Here is a 15,000-nt window from a genome sequence, read left to right as displayed (position 1 = left end):
TTAATTTGATCTCCATTTATAAACTGGAGTACAATGACAATAAAGCATCTTCTATTCTCTTATTTTGGAAATTTGGAGTTTTGTGCTCAACAACACTGCGAGGTTTTACACACCGACGAGCTGATTTCTCCCTGTCACACACACACACACACACACACACACACACACACACACACACACACACACACACACACACACACACACACACACGAAATTAAATCAGTAAGATATAAATGAAACAAACGCATTGTAAATAGTATAGCCCGCTATTTAAATTATTATTATTATTATTATTATTATTATTATTATTATTATTATTATTATTATTATTATATTCAAGTACTTAGTGTCGTTATTTTTTTTTTTTTTTACAGGTATTTTAAAAAAAAATTACAGTTAAAACAGTAAATGGTAAAATGCCTTTCAGAAAGCAGTGCTCTCTGTAAAGATTTCCCTATTCCCTGACATCATCATCATCATCATCATCATCATCATCATCATCATCCACCTCCTCAATTCAAATCTTGCCACCGATAGCAGCAAGCAGCAGCAGCGTCCTGCCTGCTGGACTGACGGACGGAAGCCGGTGAGCGGAGCCACGTGTGTCCGCAGGCCGCCGAGGGTCCCCGGTAGGGGACCGAGGAGGAGCCGCGAACCTCAGCTGTGAGGAATGTGAGTGAGGACACACAACGACACAACAACACAACTCAGTCACACTGCCGCTGTGACTGGAGCGGAGCACCGCGCTGTTTCCATCATGCGAACCGTTACACAATCCCGCAGCTCTCCTTCTTGGTTGATATAAAGCCACCAGCCCCGCCTCCTGCAGGGCGGCACGGGCCTCGCGCCACTTGGCCTACAGACACCTTGGCAGACACCTGAACCTGGACCTGAATCTGACCTCGTTCCGGTGGGTTCTGGACCGGTGGTGACCCTGCTGTAGGTTTCTCCCGCCTGCTAGCCCTCACCTCACCAGGTGTCTCTGAAGGCCAGCTGGCCCAGTGGCCCCAGTGGCCCCGTTGGCCCCGGTGGCCGGTCCAGCTGCAGTCATCCAGAAAAAATCTCACCAACACGTCTGACTAGAGTGAAATCGACAAGACAAAAAAAAATACGAATTGTGCCTTTTTTCGGGCGGAGTGACGTTTCCACCTCCTCCTCCTCCTGCTGCTCATGAGCAACAGCAGCAGCAGCAGCGGCTCCAACACCACCTCCTCCTCCACCTCTGCTCCACTGTGGCCGGAACCGGAACGTAAGACTGAAAGCTGGCCGGGATTCGAGAGACCACAACGGAGTAAAGCAGCAGAAGCAGCAGCAGCAGAAGCAGCAGCAGCAGCAGCAGCAGCCTCGGGATGGACGGCGGTTTCTCTCCTCGATATTTCTGCACCTGCTCTTCCTCCCGCGCACCTGCACACGCACACGCAGCCATCATACTCACACCGTCGAGCTCCGGTCCGGTGGAGGTGGTCGCATGCCTCGCGCAGCCCGGTCAGAGGAGGAGGAGGAGGGGAGGAGGGGGTGAAGCTGCAGCTCCGTGTGCGCGGCCCCGCGGCCCCTCGGACGGCTTCTCCTCCCGTTTTATCGCCCCCACCAGCCCCATTACCCCCCCCCCCCTCCCCCCCGCCCTCGGAGGGTGGACCTGCACCCCCCGCCACCCCTCCCTCCCTCCCTCCCTCCCTCGCGCTCCTCCTGCCGTGCCTCGCGCGCACCCTTTCCGGCTCGCGTCGCACGAGCTGTGAGCTGAACGCGCGGCCGCTCCGAGCACATATACCGCCACTAAGCCCCGCCCCCCCTACCGGCCGCCCTGCCAGTCCCCGCCCACCCCGACCGATGCCGCGCCGTTGAATGATTCTCCAGCAGCATCGTGAGAGTCGCGCTCATTCACGCCATGGACGCGAGTGGACGTAGCCCTCCACGCACGCACGCACGCACGCAGCCACCAGGTGCGTCCTGATGAGCTTCCGGCCGCGTGCGTGTGGGATTATATTTTAAAGGGACACGTTGAGTTTTAATCCTGTAATGTGACTCGCAGGGCCGCAGATACAGACGCCCCCCCCCAGACTGCAGTCTGCACTCATGCATGTGGATCAGTGCACGAGGCTGCATCCCAACTTGCTCATTGTGGAGCCTCTTTGATGCAAAAAACAGTCCAGGAATGTGACTGTGTGTGTGTGTGTGTGTGTGTTAGTGGGGGAGTGAGGGGGGCTGGGGGGTCGTGAGGACCGTGCAAATCAGCTTTCAGTGTCAGCGCCGAGCCCGGCAAGCAGCAGACAAGAGCCCAGAGCGGCCAGGACGGGGGTCCGGCTGCCTGATTAACATCACAATCACAGGGGGGATAAAAATCTCCTTTGAATAAATTAGAGCTTCAATAGGAGGCGACTGCCAAAGAGACAACTCTGTCAGCTCTGGCCCGGGGACCTGGCGGGGTCCGGCTGGGTCTGGTGGGGTCCGGTGGGCGAGCTCACTGCTGCCCACCACCACCACCACCACCACCCACTTCCCTCCGCCACCTCCACCTCCGCTGCTCTTTCTTTCTGTTCTTGCCCCCCCAGCTCAGCCAGTGAAAAGCGGCCAGTGCCCCCCCCCGTGGCGCCCGACCCGATGCCTGGTTACGGTTTCGGGCCGTCCGGCCCTCCTGGGAAAGAAGAGCCCAGTGCTTGATGATGGTGTGTAATGGGCCGAGGGGCCACACAATGCGCCCCCTCCTCCTCCCCCCCGTGCTCAGGGCTGATGGGAACCCGGGCAGCGAGGCCAGGAGGGGCCGCACCATTGTGGTGGCACGTCCCAGGTTCATTAGCAGCCCCCCCCCTTCCATCCAGGTCTGTGAGCTCCTGCAGCAGCTTCATCATCATTACCAGCTCCTCCAGTGTTTCCATCTTGTGACTCATGATGGAAACTGGAAACAGTGGCGTCACAGTGAACACAGCAGCGCCTCCTGCTGGCAAACCAATTTCAAAACTTTAGAATAAAAAAAACAGGCATGATGTGGGTTTTTTTCTCCTCTGTTGTTGTTTTCGCGTCATCCACCACTGAACGTCACCACTGCAGTTTTTGACTCCAGCAGGCAGGTGGCGCTCATGATGGATTCATTGAATGTTCCCATACTGTTGTTGGATGATTGTGAATCTGTGGTTGGGATTGCTTTAGGGAAAGTCCCCGAAGAAGGAAAGCGGTCAGAGATCAGGCCTCTCAAGACGATTGGCTGCATTTTTTTTCAGTCTGACAATTAAAAAGAGTGAAAGAAAAGATCAGCAAACAAGACAGAAGATGTTTGACATCTGCATTGGTGTGAAACACAAGAGATTGATTGACTCTGCAGAGTCCATCAATTCCAAACCAGGTGTTCATCCAACCAGGAGATGAGCTGATCCCACCACACACTAGCTGCTTTTCCTTCATAGTTTACAATTGCGATTTGCTGCCAGACACTACTCTGTGGAGGATGGAGGTACAAAACATTTTGCGTTTTGGAGCATTTTCACTGGCCAGTGAACTGGTCATGTGACCCCATACGTTACGTCCGCTGACTTGTCAATGTGAAAAAAATGTTTCCATGACACTTTTGTGATCCACCTCTAATATGGATGCATGTGAAAAACCATGAGAGCGTCAAAACCTTTGAGGTTTTTCCAAGTTGAGTTGCTTCCATCACCAGTTTTTATTGCCATATTTAGGTTTCGTTCAATTCTAGGGGTGATGGAAACACAGCTAGTGTCACCTGTGGAAATAGAGAAGAGAACCCACCCTCCCTCTCTCCCTCTTCCTCCCTCTCATCCTGCTGGGAGCTGGAGATCTTTGGGATGATGAGATGAAGCCACCAGCTGCTCCACGGAGCTCCAACTGCCTCATGACCACACAGGAAGTGGATCAAAGCTGGGAACCAATCAACTCACAGGTCGCCTGGGATCAGTCACCTGATCAGACACCTGGTCGTCAGATCAAGTGACTGATCATCTCAGTCCATATTTGATTTTTTTTCAGGTTGAACAAGAAAGACATGTAGTGATTGGCCCCGCCCACCTGTCAGTCAAAACTCTCTCTCTCTCTCTCTCTCTCTCTCTCTCTCTCTCTCTCACACTCCACCACTGGGCTCCTCCGTCGCTCGCCCACAGCTGCCAGTGAGAGAGGACAGTGGTTGGTGGGGGTGCTGCTGCCGCTGACCAGCATATCAAGCGGGGAGGAGGGGGGGTCTGGAGGCAGGGGTCGGGGTGAGGGGTCGGGGGCGGGGGGGGGGGGTGGTATTAGCTAACAAACACCTTCCTGTTAGTCTCATCATTTGTTGCTCCTGTTTTTCTCTTCCCAGCATGCATTGCTTCTCTTTTTCACTGACTTGAATGAATGGACTGTTTTCTTGAAGGTCTCTTTCTCCAAACTTCTCTCTGCCAGGAGCTGCTGTCCCATCCTGCTGCTGCCAGCCAATCAGCAGCAAGCAGCAGCAGCAGCAGAAGAAGAAGAAAACACCCTTCACTTCTGCTGCTGCTGCTTTCACAGCGGAATCCTGAAAAACCAGCATTCTGTGACATCACAAGGGGCCCAGACACCCCTCTGAACGTCAAAGCATCGGTTTTAACAGGAGTCTATAAACACAGGGTTAAATATGTATAATAAATCTGCAGCTCTGCATGAAAAGATGTGATGGATCTTTGTCATTGGCTGTTGATTGATGTGTTGTCATGTTTCTGAAGCTGATGGACCACCAGCTGATGGACAAGCAGCAGGTGGTGTTTAGTTCACCAGGAGCCAATGAAACACTTTGAATCTGAAAAACATCCATCTGACAACGTGACGAGCTCCCACATCTTCCCAACATCTGCATTTTTCAGAGTCTCCCACGTCTCCAACGATGCAGAGCACCGCTTCAGACACACACATTGCTGCAGGATGTGTTCACACCTGTTGTGAAGGTTTTCCCCTCTTGCTGCAATAATCCAACTGTCCCACAGCTCTCAGTCTGCCCAGTGTCAGTGACACAATAGGGACGCACAGCTTTCAAACCCTCCCCTCCTCAAGGTATGGTTGCAACACACACACACACACACACACACACACACACACACACACACACACACACACACACACACACACAGTCTCCTCAGTGCAGCCTCCTCACAGAAACATGTTTAGAAGTTCTGGGTTCTGACCTGCTTCAGTGGAGCAGCAGGTGGAGCTGCAGATAGAGGTGCTGCTGCTGCAGGTGGAGATGCTGTTGGAGCTGCTGCAGGTGGAGATGCTGCTGGATATGTAGGTAGAGGTGCTGGAGCTGCTGCAGTTGGAGCTGCTGGTGTAGCTGCAGGTGGAGATGCTGCTCGGCTGTCTCTCCTCCTCCTGCGGCGTCTCCAGCCTTCTTCCTCAGCAGCACGCGGAGAAAAAATAAGACACACACACACACACACACACACACACACACACACACAAACACACAAAGGAAATGAAAAATGAGTGGAGGCTGGAGCAGCGTCTGCAGCGGCAGGAGGACGGAGACGGTCGCAGCTTTTGTTTTCAGCAGCCAAACAAAAAGAAACATGGCGGAGGAGAAAATCTCAGCACGTCGTTACAGCCGCAATTAGACACTCATCTGCATAAATGCTAATGAGTCAGGAATTTATATCAGCGCTGGAGGGGAACCAGGGTGTGTGTGTGTTTGTGTGTGGGTGTGTGTGTGAAAAGTGCTGAGGGACATTTTCACACGAGGCCTGAGGAGACTTTTATTTATTTCCCCACATGTTTCACACCCATGTGAAACATCACACACACACACACACACACACACACAATGACCTTCATCACCTTTACCATCATCAGCACTTCAATTCAGCTTCAGTTTCTATATTGAAACAATTGAAAAAACAGATTTTCTAATATTCTGAAATCTTATTTATAGATTCAGCAGTATTTTATTCACACATTTTGTAATTAATTGATTCGATTGGAAATATTTTCACGGTTTGATTTTTAATTCATTTCACTTTGACAACAGCAAGAGTAAAATAATAATAATAATAATAATAATAATAATAATAATAATAATAATAATAATAATAATAATGGACCCAATTGGACCAAATAAGTGAAATGTGAAGGATGATTTATTAACATGAATAAAACCTACTCGTTTTATTTTTTTGGTGCTTTATTTAAAACATTTTTTTTTTTCTAAAAAAAAAAAATCCGCCCCTCGCCAAATTAATTGCCTTCAAGAGCGTGGGAAGGGGGTCACGTGACTGAGAGTGTGCGTAATTACGATTATTGTGCGGTCATAATGAATGAATGCCACCCTTCACGTCTTTGCTCTCCGTCCTGCCTCACGCGCTCGCAGATTATTCCGGATTAAAAACGGAAGTGTAAATCAGATCACCATCACGCGGGATGATTTTCAAATCAGAGACTCTTTGAGATTGAGCGAAATATTCCAGTGGCAGATGAGCTCCAACAAAACAGTTCATTCCGGATCCAAACATGTCCCGGTTCGTGTGTTAGAACCCGAACCAATCAGGTTCGACAGCCCAGAAGCGGCGGAACCAGCAGCCGCAGTTCTGCTGCAGTTCTGCTGCAGGGACGGACCGACCGAAAGATTTTCGGGATTGCGTATCGATCGATAATCTGTAGAGGGAAAGAGTTGATCAAGGTGGAAGGAATGAGAAGCGTTAATGGGATTAAATGCGGCGCTAATCTAGGAATCTTCCAGCCGCTCTGCTGCTCGGAGCTCGAGCTCAGTTGAATGTGATCTGCTTTTACTCATCAATTACCTCCAACCATTATCGCATCAATCGATGCAAAACAGTGCAATTTTAACTTTATTTTCCCCCAAAAAAACAATAAAATAAGTTTTACTTTTATCCCGTTGATTATTTTTTCTATTTTATATCATAGGAAATAATATGAACATTTTACGAGACATTCACGGAATCCAGCCATTTAAAAAAAAAAAAAAAAGCCAGATTAAACCCGAGTCAGACGGCTGATTTATGATTTTTGTTTGTTAGTTTTCTCGGCGGGACGTTTGTCACTTTCATTTCTGTCAAAATAAAAATGTCATCCTCTTGTTTTAGTAAACGACCTTCATCATCTAAAGAGTTTTGAAAAACAGGTTCAAGGATAATATATTAAGATTAGTTATATTTTTGCAGTAAAATGAAAACGGAGTCTGACAGGCTTTGATTTTATTTTAATTGTAGACATTTTTTCTGGAGTGACGCGCCATTTGAAGGTTTTATTGAAATGTAAAAAGAAGATGCTACACGTCAGTGACGAGCAAATAATGGATTTGAAATTACAATTCAAAGAATCCTTTTTTAAATTTCATTTCGTCATTTAAGTCAATTTAGAATACAGCTGATTATAAACAAATTGAAATATATAGATGTTTTTTCAGAAATTCACTTTTAATATTATATCAACAACAAAACAACAAAATTCAAAATGTTAATAATCCATTTCATATTTAAGGATTAATAGATTAAATAAATTTCAAGATTGAGGCGCGCGCAAACACACATACACGCGCGCGCGGGCGCGTACACACACACACACACACACACACACAGAGTGCATCATTACACACGCACGCGCGCGCAAATGCGCCGTGTATTTGCATGCCATCTCCCACGGTGGAAATTACAATGGGGAACAATTAATATGCGCATAAATTAAAAATGAGAGGGGGGTGGCTGGATTCCTGGAACAGGCGGCAGGCCAGGAGGAGAAGAAAGGAGGCTCTGTTCACACGGAGCAGGAAGAGAGGGAGGAGGAGGAGGAGGTGGAGATGGAGGTGGAGAGGGAGGAGGTGGAGGAGGAAAGCATGTTCAGTTGGGCTCCATCCGGACAGGAGGAGGTCAAGATATTCCAAAACAGAACATGGGCGTTCATGTCATCAACATTTGATAATTAAAAAAAAGTAAATCTCATCCCATGTCATCAACAGCAGATGAAGAGCCCGGATGTTGCGTCACAATTAAGCAAAAACCCAGACATCACGGCACTCCTGTTTTTTATATATCACATTTCTGTTTAATCCTAGTCCCAGTTTCCAGACGAATCAAAGCACGTGACCTCCCGCTGAAGCAGTAGAATTCTCAACAATCTTCTGAGCTCTGCGGGCTTTTATTCTGTCTCTGTTGCACATGTTGTGACTTCCAGCTCCGCCGTCTGACCTCGGTGTTTGTTCCAAATCCGTCGTTTTAAAAATTATTTTTCAGTATCCGTCACGTCAGTCATTCCTCCCGCAGCGTCGCGTCACATCTGATGGTCTTCTTCTCTGGAGCTCATCGAACTGCGGCCCGCAGTGTTTCATACTGAGTCCCATAGTTCAAGTGACACTGAATATTGTCTCATCTAAACCTATGGAATATTGGAATATGGTTGGATCATCTGCAGCTCTGCACAACATACGGCAGAGAACTGAAAAACACAACAAAAGAAATCTGAACATTTCTGAAAAATATCTCAACATGTCTGGAAGACAAAAGCTTCTCTGAGCTCAATTTTCTTCAGAACCAAAATTTATTAAAAAAAAAAAAAGAAAAAAAAAAAAGAAAAAAAAGAAAAAAAAAGAAATGCAATTTAGCCCCTTTTGCTGTTGTGGGGAGGGGAGAGGTGTCTACGAGAAGTGATCTATAAAGCAAATGTCAAAGTCATAGAGGCTGATTCCATGAAATACTCTGAATAATAATAATAATAATGATAATAATAATAATAATAATAATAATAATAATAATAATAATAATAATAATAATAATAATAATAAGTGTGAACGTATTTATTCATTTATTGGTGAGCAGATTTAATCATTGAAACGCAGATCGTGTCACGGCCACATATAAGTATATTGCGCCCTCTGCAGGACAGTCAGTGATTCAACAGCCAGGCCGGTTTTTTGACAAATGTTTCCCCCTTGTGGCAGTTTGACTTTACTACAAAAATATGATATTTTAGGCAAGAACTTCTTGCTCTATGTCATAATGAACATGTTTTCGTTATGAATTATGACACCGAGTGCCGATGAAAGTATATCCAGTGGGATGAATGAAAAACGACAGGAAGAGGGAAACAAATAAATGTATTGTTTTTTTTCTTTCTGCAGAGCATCATAGAGATAGATAGATAGATAGATAGATAGATAGATAGATAGATAGATAGATAGATGGATAGATAGATAGATAGATAATGGCACCACTGGTGTAGACAACAGACAAAACAGGAAGATAAAAAAAAACAAAAGTGCGAAAGACAAACAGTAGTCAACACTCTTTAAAAGTTGATTGGAATTGTGTGCAGCATTATCGGCATCAACCTGATGTTGATCCAACCTGGACTCACAGGAACCTTCTCCATCAGCACCTCTCCTCACACCTCCTCCCCTCTGATTGCCACAGTTTGGGTCGAACTGAAGTGGGGTGGGGCAGCTGAGCAGCAGTGGGGGTGTTTGTTGGCAGCGTTGCCATGGTTACTGAGTGTTGCCTGGCAGCCGACAGGATGCAGCTTCCCTCTCTCCTCTCATCCATCCACTGCAAACACTCGGCAGGCCGACAGGACGGACGGCTCAAGGTGACTGCTGATGGCAGCTGGATGTTTTTAGTTCAGTTTTATTTATTTATTTCTTACATGAAGAAGGAAAGAAGGATGACACAGGACCGGTCGAGTTGCTCCAGAGTTTTTCCACCTGAGCTTTTTTTTTTTTTTTTTAAATATATAAATTCTTTAGCAGTAGAGACTGATAAAATTCAGTGGTCACACACACACACGCGCGCGCGCACACACACACACACACACACACGCACACACAGAGTCACACAGAGTCGCTGCCACAAATAATCTCGGCAGCATCAAATGTAGATTAATCCTCATGTAAAAATAGCAGCTAACACGTTGACCTCCTCCTGCTCCTCCTCCTGCTCTGCCTCCCGCTCCTCCTCCTCAACTACAAGCAGCTGTTTCCAGCACAGCTGCTCCTGAAAATCCCTCAAACCTCTTTTCGCAGAAGAAGAAGAGAAGGTATTAATATCTCTTTCCAGGAGCTGTGCTGTGGTGCAGCCAGCCGACGGATTGACTGGAGCTCTTCCTGGTCTCATTCTTCTCATCACCACACGCCCACCAAGCAGCTGACAGTCCTGGGACAATTGGTAGCCCTCCAAGCTTCTTCTGAAGGTGAAGATTGACGTCTGCTCCTCTCCGGTCAGCCAGCAGGTGTTGGACCTGCTGCAGGGACTGAAACCCAGCCAGATTGCAGGAGGTTCTTCTGCTTGTGGCTCGGTTTCAGTCACACAGAACAAGGATGTTCAACAAGTTCATAAAAAAACTGAACAAAGTTGCATCACTGGTTCTTATCCAGGCGCTGCTGCTGCTTTGGTCAAATTGGACCCTGCTTTACAGCAGCTCCAGAGGTTCTGGAACTGTCCTCAATTCTGCCTCCTGCTCCTCATTCTTTCCCATGGCATTTTTCCTGACCCTTGACCCCTGACCACTGACCCCTCCTCTGAAAAAAAAAATCTAAATAAAAAGCCACCATCACATAATCCTCTTATGCAGAGCAGAAACCGCTGTAATCTGCCTGTGTCACCAGGTCTGCTTGTGTCTCAGCAGCAGCAGGAGGAGGAGGAGCAGGAGCAACAGCAGCAGCAACAGCAACAACAGGAACAGCAGCAGCAGCAGCAACAGCAGCAACAACAGGAACAGCAGCAACATGTCTCTGAATGGCTCCTGCTCTTCTTCTACAAGACTGATGATGAAAGTCCAACAGTTGAACAGCTGCTTCCAGCCAGAACCTCCAGAACCTCCTCCAGCAGCTGGACTCAGTGGCACCCCCTTCATCTCCGGCTGCAGCCATGCAGCAGATGAGGATCAATCCTTCAAAAACATCATACAGTCACATTAAAGTTCAAGTACGCACATTTGAGCTTTGCCCTCTTTGACAGCACAAGTTCTGGTTGTACCTGCCACCACACCCCCATATTCATTCTATTCCTCTTTAGTAATTTTACCATCTTAATTAGCAAAGTTTTTAAACAATATATTTTTCCAGTGTTTTGTCGAGTCATTTTTTTGTTGAATTGTTGTTGATTGTCTTCTTCACTCAGTTCCCCGTCTGCAAATGTTTCATGTTAGCAAATGTTTTTAACTTCTTTCAATCTTTCAAGCTTCTTTCTTTTTTGGATGTCCAGCCACAGGGATGAAAACAGCCCGTCGTTGGTGACGGAACCAAAATACACGTGCAGCAGAACAGGCACTGATAAAACTGCAGAACCTGCGTCTCTTTCCAGTTGCCGTGCTTCACCGCCCCTATCAGGCCTACAGGACGGTGAAGTGTGCAGCTGTGAGCGCTGCACGTGTGAGTGCCAACTTCTCAACACATCAATCAGTGCACGTCACACTGCGCTCAGTGGAAACACAGTGTTCCTCCGCCTTGAGAGGACAAAGTAGGGCAGCGATATTCCCACAGTGAAGTGGCGGTTTCACTAGTTTCACTCTTACAGACGTGCACAGAGTCATGACACGCGGAGATGAAACGTGTGCTTGTGTGTTTGGCTCCTCAGACTCTGAGTGTGTCTGAAACGTGATTCATAGCAAATCTTTCTATTGTACATTTTTCAGTTATGGTCTCTTAGTCATTTAAAAAAATGATAAAAGCCAGAAAATCATCAGAACAGAGTTTAGTCCCAGCGTGACGTCGCCACGTTGCTGCTGTGTCTCAGCTTGTTCTGATTGGCTGCGTCCCGATGTGTCTGGCAGCGACCTTCTCTTATATCATTCTGATTGGCCAAATAGATCATGTGAGTTCCAGAGGCATGATGGGAAGTGACAGTACTGCACATGCTCTGTGGGCCCATTAATGCGGAGGTCAAAAACTTTATCGGCGTCCTCGCTGGGTGAACAACTGTATTGAAATGAATGGGAGCCATCTTGGACTGTGGGGCCTGGTACCGTCCTGAGTTTGAAGGACTCCATTCAAGTGAATGGGCCCAGTGCTGCTGGAGTGTCAGCAGCGGCGGCGGAGGGATACAACCTCTGAACACACGGTGGCGCCATCAGCCCTTCCATCTCCGCCTCCTCCTGTGGCCCCGCCCCTCCCTGCCCCTACACGCCCCGGGAGCAGGCGCGCGCCACGCCATTGGCGGGAGCGCCGCGTGCGGCTCCCGCTCATTGGCCGCGCGCCCCGTCAGTCGCGGGCGTGCGGCCACAGGACAGATTAGGCTCCATTTGCCTTTAACGCAATAATTACCCCGAGAGAGAGAGAAAGCGAGAGAGAGAGAGAGAGAGAGGGAGAGGGAGAGAGAAAGAGAGAGATAGAGAAAGAGGGAGAGGTAAGTGGAGGGGGAGAGACAGACAGCCAGAGAGGGAGAGAGAGCGGGAGAGAGAGTACATCCCTTCTTCCGCCCTCCGTGTGAGTGAGTGTCTCTCTCTTCTGTTAACTGCGAACCCGCCGCGCAGCAACACGACAGGCTCTTCCGCCGGAAGCCGAGGCACCACCAACACAACACAACAACAACAACAACAACAACAACTACAAGAACAACAGCAGCAGCAACACAGCAACAAAGTGAGGCGCGTGAATCCTGCGTGTCATCCAGCAGATGTGGACGCACCGCTCGGTAAGTCTCAGCCAGCCCCGTGTTGTCACACACACACACACACACACACGCACACACACGCACACACACCCGCTCAGCGCGCGTGTGTGTGTGTCCGTCCGAGCGCGCGTTGTGTTGTGTTGTTGCAAACCGACGAGGTGTTGTGTGAACTCGGGCGGTGTGTTGAGTCAAGGACGCGCTGTCTCGCACTTTCTTCACGCCTTTCACTTCTTCTTCTTCTTCTTCTTCTTCTTCTTCTTGCCTCGCGCTCGCAGCTGTCACTAGCACGGTTTACGGCAGTGTGTCAGAGCCTCGTCCTGCCTCCTGCTCCTCCTTGATTTATCTCATCTGTTGGAAAGGGAGCCACTTCTATTGACAACTTTATTAGGAAAAAAAAATGTGTTTTCCTCCACATACGCACAGGCGTCATGAATCGTGTGTAGTGGCAGCTCGGAGTGAGTCTGGAGGGGGGAGGGGTCACTCCACTGATTGGTGAAATCATTATTATTTTATTTCAATTCAGTCTAAGGGAGAGACATTGTGGCGAGCTTCCCTTCACATCCCAGCAGCTGTTGTGAGTCTCCAGTCATTGTGTTGCCTCTCATCGCGGTGTGTGATTGCTTCTCACTGCTTCTCACTGCTGCTCTCCCTGGAGACTGAGAGACACAGAGTGCCGTCAAACTTCTCATTTCCTCTTCACACACGGAAGGAACCCACTGTGTGTGTGTGTGTGTGTGTGTGTGTGTGTGTGTGTGTGTGTGTGTGTGTGTGTGTGTGTGTGTGTGTGTGTGTTCAGGCACTGCTTGTCTTGTGCATCAATAGTCCAGTGAGGTTGAGTCCTGGTTCGGTAGTGATTTTGAAGCTCCCCCTGCTGTCCTCACTGAGGGCCTGCTGGTTGGGTTGGAGGTCAGTGCTGTCAGTGGCACTGAGGGGACGTCCCAGCAGCAGCAGACAGCTGCTGATTGGCTGTCAGATGCTCAGATCTCAGAGAATCGGAGCCCCAAACAGCTGCAGTTTAGAGCTGTGTGAGGGCAGTGAGGTCAAACACACACAGTGGGGACAACATTGAAAACTTCTTGAGGCCAGTCTCACCTACAGTGACGTGCCCCACTATTTCCAGTTCATTTGTTTTTTCCTTCAATGAAGCAAAGTTTTTTTTTTTTTAAATGGTTCAAAATAGCTGCAAAGACACCTCGCTGAAAGCTGGAGACACGGTGGTGCAGTGGTGAGCACTGCCACCTCACAGCAAGACGCTCATGGGTTCAATTCCGGGCCTGGGACCTTCCTGTGTGGTAGTTTTCATGTTCTCCCTGTGTCTGCTGGGTTCTCCATGTTCTCCCTGTGTCTGCTGGGTTCTCCATGTTCTCCCTGTGTCTGCCGGGTTCTCCATGTTCTCCAGTTTCCTCCTACACTCCAAAAACATGCGTATGAGGTGAATTGGGAACTCTATATCGACCGTAGGTGTCTGAGTGTGAGTGTGAATGGTTGTGTGTGGTTGTGTGGTTGCTCTGTCTCCCTAATAAAGTGGCCACTGGTCCAGGGTGTCACCCTGCCTTCACCCAGTGACAGCTGGGAGAGGCTCCAGCAGACCCCCCACCCTGAGAGCAGGAGGAAGCTGATATTGAAAATGGATGGATGGACCTTGCAGAAAGAAACTGTTACTGTTCCATTGACGAAGAAGCAAACTGTAATTGAAAAAAAGATTCTGGTCATTTTTTGTGTTTTGTTGCGATTCATCTTGATAAGGTCTTGGTCTCGGTTGGTGCCATCTTGGCGACAATACAACTACCAGCAATTCTTAACACACACACGCACACGCACACACTCACACACGCACATGCACACACTCACACACACACACACACACACACACACACGCTCATTCCTCTCATCCCTAGGGCTGTTTATAGGCTGTGTGCCTGCTCGCCATCAGACACACAGCCCAAAAGAGACACACAACTCAGAGCCACACAACACACACAACACACACAGCCACACATCACTGGCTGGTGTGGCCGGGCCGCTGGGCTCGAACAGGAGGCTTACAGCAGTGGATGGCTGCCGGGCTCAGCTCCACTAATGGGCTTTTGTGTGAGTGAGCGGCGTGACTGCAGGTGGCGCCCTGCTGGCCAGGGTGGCACACTGCGCCCTGCAGGAGGAGACGCTCTCAGGCTCTGATTCTTATCTTGCTGCTCCTCCTTCGTGCACTCAGTCAAAACACTGTGGCAGTCAAAACACTCGTCAAAACACAGCCGTCACTTCCTGCTGCTGCTGCTGCTGCTGTCTCTCCCAGGTCACAGTGTAGCCCACAGGTGTCAAACTCAAACACACAGTAGGGCCAAAATTAGAAAATTGGACAAAGTCTGGGGCTGAAAAAATCTTCTTAAACCTGAATATGGAATGGACAAAGCTTCGTACTGTACAATAGATAACTTACGAA

The 15,000-nt window shown here is 48.5% G+C and overlaps 1 protein-coding gene and 1 long non-coding RNA gene across 13 annotated transcripts in view; one reads left to right on the top strand and one right to left on the bottom strand.

Annotated features, from left to right (window-relative positions):
• The window catches only part of LOC142889953 (uncharacterized), a 69,463-nt gene that overhangs the window by 8,295 nt on the left and 46,168 nt on the right, over positions 1 to 15,000 (bottom strand). Inside the window, exon 1 of one of the 4 annotated variants that reach the window (XR_012927030.1) lies at positions 1,436 to 1,465. The exons of the other annotated variants lie outside the window; for them this stretch is intronic. This is a non-coding gene — a long non-coding RNA (uncharacterized LOC142889953). Of the gene's footprint in view, positions 1 to 1,435; positions 1,466 to 15,000 lie in introns of those variants that run through there. 4 annotated transcript variants of the gene reach the window in all.
• Positions 12,172 to 15,000, top strand: part of mef2d (myocyte enhancer factor 2d) — a 49,356-nt gene continuing 46,527 nt past the window's right edge. For 2 of the 9 annotated variants that reach the window (XM_076028487.1, XM_076028484.1), the window contains exon 1: positions 12,177 to 12,581. The gene's annotated coding sequence lies outside the window, so the exon portion shown is untranslated. Of the gene's footprint in view, positions 12,582 to 15,000 lie in introns of all 9 variants that reach the window. The other 7 variants (XM_076028481.1, XM_076028479.1, XM_076028482.1 and 4 more) reach the window with 7 other exon arrangements.

The sequence above is a fragment of the Nelusetta ayraudi genome, unplaced genomic scaffold, assembly GCF_046127955.1.
Source record: "Nelusetta ayraudi isolate G7.1 ecotype Tasmania unplaced genomic scaffold, CSIRO-AGI_Nayr_v1 ptg000003l, whole genome shotgun sequence".
NCBI classification, from domain to species: Eukaryota; Metazoa; Chordata; class Actinopteri; order Tetraodontiformes; family Monacanthidae; genus Nelusetta; species Nelusetta ayraudi.
Note: the sequence above shows the minus strand (reverse complement) of the source record. Positions and strands in the feature narration are given on the sequence as shown.